The following is a 6,038-nucleotide window of genomic DNA, read 5'->3' as shown; positions in this document are numbered from 1 at the left end:
ACTATATAATGACACCTGCAACGGTTGACAAAGTCACACTTTATATTTGATTGACATACAACTTTGCCATACTAGTAACAGGACAATTTCAGTGGTTTAATCTGTAAAAACATTCATGTTCTCCTCACGACCTATGTAAGTCCTTATCTTTTCATCTAGAACCATCATTAGTTTATCTAATACTTTGGTTCATGGCTAAATACCTGCAAAACTAATGACATTCCTATCAGCCTCAGCTGTATTTACAGTAGCCTACAGGTATTAGCAAATGTTAGCATGCTAACACACTAAACTGTAGTAACATGTTTAGCATTTAACATTTTACCTACTCCACGGTAGAATGCTACGGAAGAGTATTTCAGGAAATCTGAATTTAGTTCTACCAGGTTGATGTGTTCAGTAGTTATTTCCTTCTTTAATGACAACGATCTAAACAACCGCAAGTTAAAAAAAAGTTGAAGAAGACAATAAAATCCACAATGTCTTGTCATTAAATATATTCATATATAATAACCATAATATATTAGTACACATTGGAAAACACCATTGGTTAAAAAAAAAAAAATGTATGCAGTGGCCCTAATACTCTTCTGTAGAATGCTAACATTGTCGTTGTGAACTTCTTAGCATGCTGATGTTAGCATTTAGTTTAAAGCACCTACTGTGGTCACTGCCAGTGCATTCTCACAAGCTGCTAGCACAGCTATAGACACTCTGCCTTGATTTAAATGAAATGCCATAAATGTAAACTGGGAAAAAAAAAACAAGGAAGATCTTTGACACAAGTATAAAATCCATATAAAACTAATTAAAATACCAATTTTGTCCTTGTCCAGTATTTCATGAAGTATCTAGAATGTGGTTGTAAAGAGGTAATCTCACATGCTGGCACACAAACTGGCATCTAGACCCTGTCTCAATTTTCTCTCCCAAGTTACCACAGGTTAACAAATTAACAAATTGTGTAGATATTTTGAAATGCTTCAAAACATCAAAAGGATATTTTTACACAAGTGTATGTGTGTGAAGAAAGACAGGTCGCTCCATTTCCATTGCACAAGAATTGAGTAACAACTATGCATGACCAAATGCCAGCAGAGGCTTAAAACCATTTAGCTGAAGCAAGCGTCTTCCTTGAAAGACTGTCCACTTTTAGCCTAAGTGTAGGAATCAACTCAAGGAAAATCAGTCCAGTCAGCTAAGTACAGCACTGGAAACTGTCCTAAGCCAGAGTACTACATGGAGTGCCCACGGAGTCTGCAAACACCAAATGTCAACTGACCCCAGCTCCACATGATCCTGACCCATTTCCCTTCAGGAAGGAATCTGTACTTGGTCCTTGTTTAATCCCTGTAATTCATTCATGCTTACATTAATGCTGTGCTGTGTTCCTTGTGTATCAACTAAGCCTGCACAAAAAACTGATCTGTACCATGTCACAGATTCCAGATGTCTGATGAACTAATAGGACAAAACCTCAGCTGAGTAACTGAGAGGAGGAAGTACATGCCTGTTGTCGGAAATGTACTTCCTCTTTTATGCTTTTAGCATGAGTATATTAAACACAACAGTTTCACTATGTTGGAAAGCATTCCAACAGTCATACCTCCTACTGCATACAGTATATACATACACTTAGCAGGGCACAGAGAAACCATGCTTCAACATTCTCCTTGCTGGATGTGTGCATTTGCGTAGTGTCCCGCTCTCCCCTCTTTCACTTTCACTCCATCCCACCCACCTGCCGAGATCTGTCCAATGCTTCTCATTTGACTCATTTGATTGATTTCCATGTTCATTACGCAATTATTGCTCATCACTCACAGTTGACAGAATAGGACGTGCTAATGGTAGTTATAGACACTGGTGTTTGGTGCCATATTTTGAGCTTATGGCAATTGTGAGATGAGATATTAAGGCACTCACCAAGGGCTATTATCAGGGGACAGAGAGCATCTAACAAGTAAAGGTGTTTTTATTGGTTTGCAGCAGGTTTTAAAAGGAAAAGTGATATGTTTGGATGATCCAGCCCCTCCTAATACGTTTAATGATTTCTACTGCAAACGGGCTGGTTGACCTGCTCCTGCAGCCTCTTATTAAAGAGGAACAGCTGGCTCATCAAAGACTACATCTCTGTAGGCACTCAGGAGGTTCGGCTCCTCAAGGAACGCTATTGCATGGTCCAGTTCTGTACAACCATTAATGAAAGCACACTAGCAGTTTGGTTTGGTAGTCTGACCTTTGCTGATATCTATACATTTGAGAAAGCAATTAAGACTGCATTCAAAAATTATTGGTTCCCCACTCCCTTCAGTATTTTCAATTTATAAAGTTCGGCTCCACCAGAAAGCTGGAAACATCATCATCATTGATGACTTGCACTCAGCAGCTTCCCTCCTTCAGGTGATGCCTTCTGGTAGGAGGTTTAGACAGCTGAGACATGAATCTGAGTGTTTTAATGTGCCCTAAGACATGAGCACATTAAAACAGGTTGCTGAATAGTAAATCTTAGGCACTTTATACTCTTAAAACTTTTTTATTTGGGTTTAGGTTATTCTTTTTTTAAAGGTCTTATTTATTAACTGTCAATGTAGATCACATTTTGATTATGTGTGGTTGTTAGTTGTTTTATTTATTTTATTTTATTTTTTATTCTTTGTATGTTACAAACCTGGTGAATAAAGTAATGGTATTGTATGTCTCCATGTGTTAGCCCTGTGATGGACTGTGACCTGTACAGGATGCACCCTGCCTCCTGGCAAGTGCATGCTTGGATAGCACCAGGTTCTGGATGGATGTGCGCATGGAGTCATTGTTTGCCTTAGACAAAAGAGAAATAATATACCTAGTTTATACAAAGCTACTATTGTGTAATAAAAGGTCACTGCTCCACCTCTCTGTCTCTTTTACTGGACAAATAGTATTAGTTTACTACTGTGCCACACACACTCAGGCCCAGGCTGTTATAAATATCATAAAAATGATAGTGGCAAATTAAACAGGCACAAAGATCTTATGTACTTGGGCCTTTTTATTTACTGAGCCCTAAGCATGCCTTACATGTGCTTTGCTCCATCTTGATCATGCAGGTCCTCAGTGTGTACACAGTTCTAACAAGTGGACACGATCTTTTTCTCAGAGGTTAAAGGACAAAGCCAAGTTAAATTGATTATGATCCGTTTCAGTCAGTGAACTGAATTAATACTTGCAGACATCAGTTTTCATACTTGGTTTATCTGTGACTTCATGGAGCAGACTTCAGTTGAGACAATATTGGCCTAGTTCAGAGATGCTTGAAGGTGAGTCATTGGACAAAGTTTCACGAATAATGGCCAAACAAAGAATTTAGTCCATCAGCTTCGGGTGTCGCCCTAATTTGTCTAAACAAAAACTTAATTATGTTCACTCTAGGGACATGTATTTTTTGTAGCTGCAGTCCCATTTACTATTTCCTATATTCAGTTTTGGTTGTACTTTCTAGAGGATTTGGTTATAGTTAAGTAAAGCACATTTACATACATTTAAATTTGACTTCTATATAATCTTTTTTGTAGTACATTTATTACACAAATATAATTTATAAAGAAGTACAATATTTACATTTATTTATGGCAGGTTCAGAAAGATGTTATTGTCTCCTCATGCTAACAGCCTTGAAACTTTGATTTTTCAGTATCTTATAATCTAGGTGTCAAAAACAGGAACAGGAAAGGAGGTTGTGTTAACTGATCTTCATGCAGCCTTTGCCTGTTACCCAGCCCCACCCCCGACCTTCCATCCTGAGCACAGTCAAGCATGGAGATGGAGTGAGGGGATGGCGGTTAACAACATCTGCTTCTGACACATCCCACGACCAAGCCTTTGGTTCAGGCACTGAAATGGTATTAACTCAGGAAAACAGCACTAACTGTATTGCACAAATAAAAAGGAAATGAAAAGAACTTCCAGTTTTAAATAAGCTCAGCATTTATTTTTTAACTTGTCATCATCTGTCAAACACCATACACCATAATGTAGAAACTATAAAGTCTGTTTTCTTTTCACTATGTTGCAAGTTCCATATTTGCACAGGATCTGGTAAAAGAATACGCCCGAACTTCTCTAAAACAATGATGCTATGATGGCTCATTTTTAATAAGTGAAAGGGTGGCTACTAGGATTTTATATCCTCTGTATATGTATGTTCTTGTGCAAAGTCTCTGCATCCTCTACCTGTTAGCACAGGGCAATGCATGTGATATGCTCCATTAAAGCCATCAGATGTGTTATATTGAAGCCCCTATGATTTAGCTGTGCACTCTCCTCTTTGGCTGCGTATGCACTGGTTTCAGTAAAGAGCACTGTTAAAAACAAAACCAACAGAGAGTTGGTTGTTCCTTCTCCCTTTCACTGCAGCAACTGAGTGCACTGCAGAAGAGGATTTTGCTCTCTCTTTCCCACAGCGTTCAGATTGAGTTGTCTCTTTCTCTCCAAATTCGCAGTGTTTTCCCTAGCAGGTTGTACAATGTAAATAATTCAGAATGCAAGCAAAACTGACTACATACAGTATCTGCATAGAGATTAAGTGCTGTACAGTTTCACCTACTGTTCTGTGAACAGGTTCAACACTTTTCACAACTACAAATTATAGCAACACATCACTGAGAATTGCCTCACCCTCACTTCCTTTGCACAGAAAGTTAAATGCATATCAAAGGACGGGGCTGATACATCATAGTTTCACTTCCTCAACAGTCTTAAATGGTAGCAAGTGTATTCTTGAAGGTGTGAGTGACATATGCATCATGCTAGGAAGCCATAGCAAAGCTGAAGAATTACGTTTACAGGAAATGATAGTCTTTTGACTTATTAAACAGAATCAGAGTCAGAGTTGTTTTAGACTCCATAGAGACAATGTGAAGTGTGTGTTGAAACTGTCAGATAAAACTGGTTCTGAAACTATAAGCCTGGTAAGGTAAAGGTACGTTATGTTAAAAAAAGCAGTGTGGCCATTTAGTGACCAATACTGAAGGACTTATCAGAGACTGTTTTGAAATCCAGATTCCTGCCTGAAAAAGAGCAACACAGAGCAGGTGAAGGGGCTGCACAGCTTAGCGATGAAAACTCATGTTCTTCCCTTTTCCAGCAGCAAAGACACATACGGTATACCTGACCTCAGGTTTCACGTAGATGGGAGGGAATGGGTTGAGTGGCTGGGAGAGGGGAGCTTTAAGTGGTCACACTGGTGGTCAGCTAAAAGAATCTGCATTTCTGGCCACACAAGCATTTTAATTTTCACTGCCACACTACAGGAATGTGGCTACAGGCCTTGGTAGCTCTGAAATATGCAGCAGGACAACATCTTTAGAGCACATTTGTGAGGTGGAAGCTGATGAAGTGGGAAAGATGAGAGGCAGGGTCACGAGGTCATAATCTGAGTTTAGGTTCAGAGAAGATGACTGACAATAGAGCCTTTGATAGCAAAGACCCTGCGCCAGGTGAACGAGGCGGCACAGCTCAAGCCTTTAAATTCTTACTGGCTTGGCTCAGCATAACTGTAGTGTGAAAAGGGTTGCTACACATTGAGAGCCGCTGTACTAGAGTTGGCCTCCTTGGCATCAGAAAGGATATTATACAGAGACTGTCCACTGTTGATCACATTTGGTTTTTATTCAACGTTTTAAAACAAGCTCAAAGCCCAATCATTTCCAGAATTTGTACAAAGTTCCACAATCACTTTAAACTTTGAAATTGATCAACTTTTAAAAGTTCAGGGGTCATCAGTCCCAATGATGACTGCGCCACAGGCCATCGTTTGATAAAGATTGTCCATGAAGGATCCCCCCTGCAAAAAACTGGAGCAACAGGGCGTGTCACCAGAAAATAGACCATGCTCTGTGCCATGGTAGAGTGCACATCAAAACCATATCCCCAAAATTAAAACCGAACACTTTCGTTTATAAAGCTGCAATAGACTCCTGCTGCGCCCTGTCTCCGGCTGTGTCCGGTCACTGGCACCAACCGTGGAGGAGGGGGGCAGCCAGCGCCAGCGGCCGGGG

This window comes from Monopterus albus, unplaced genomic scaffold, assembly GCF_001952655.1.
Source record: "Monopterus albus unplaced genomic scaffold, M_albus_1.0 scaffold94.1, whole genome shotgun sequence".
Lineage (NCBI taxonomy): Eukaryota > Metazoa > Chordata > Actinopteri > Synbranchiformes > Synbranchidae > Monopterus > Monopterus albus.
Note: the sequence above shows the minus strand (reverse complement) of the source record.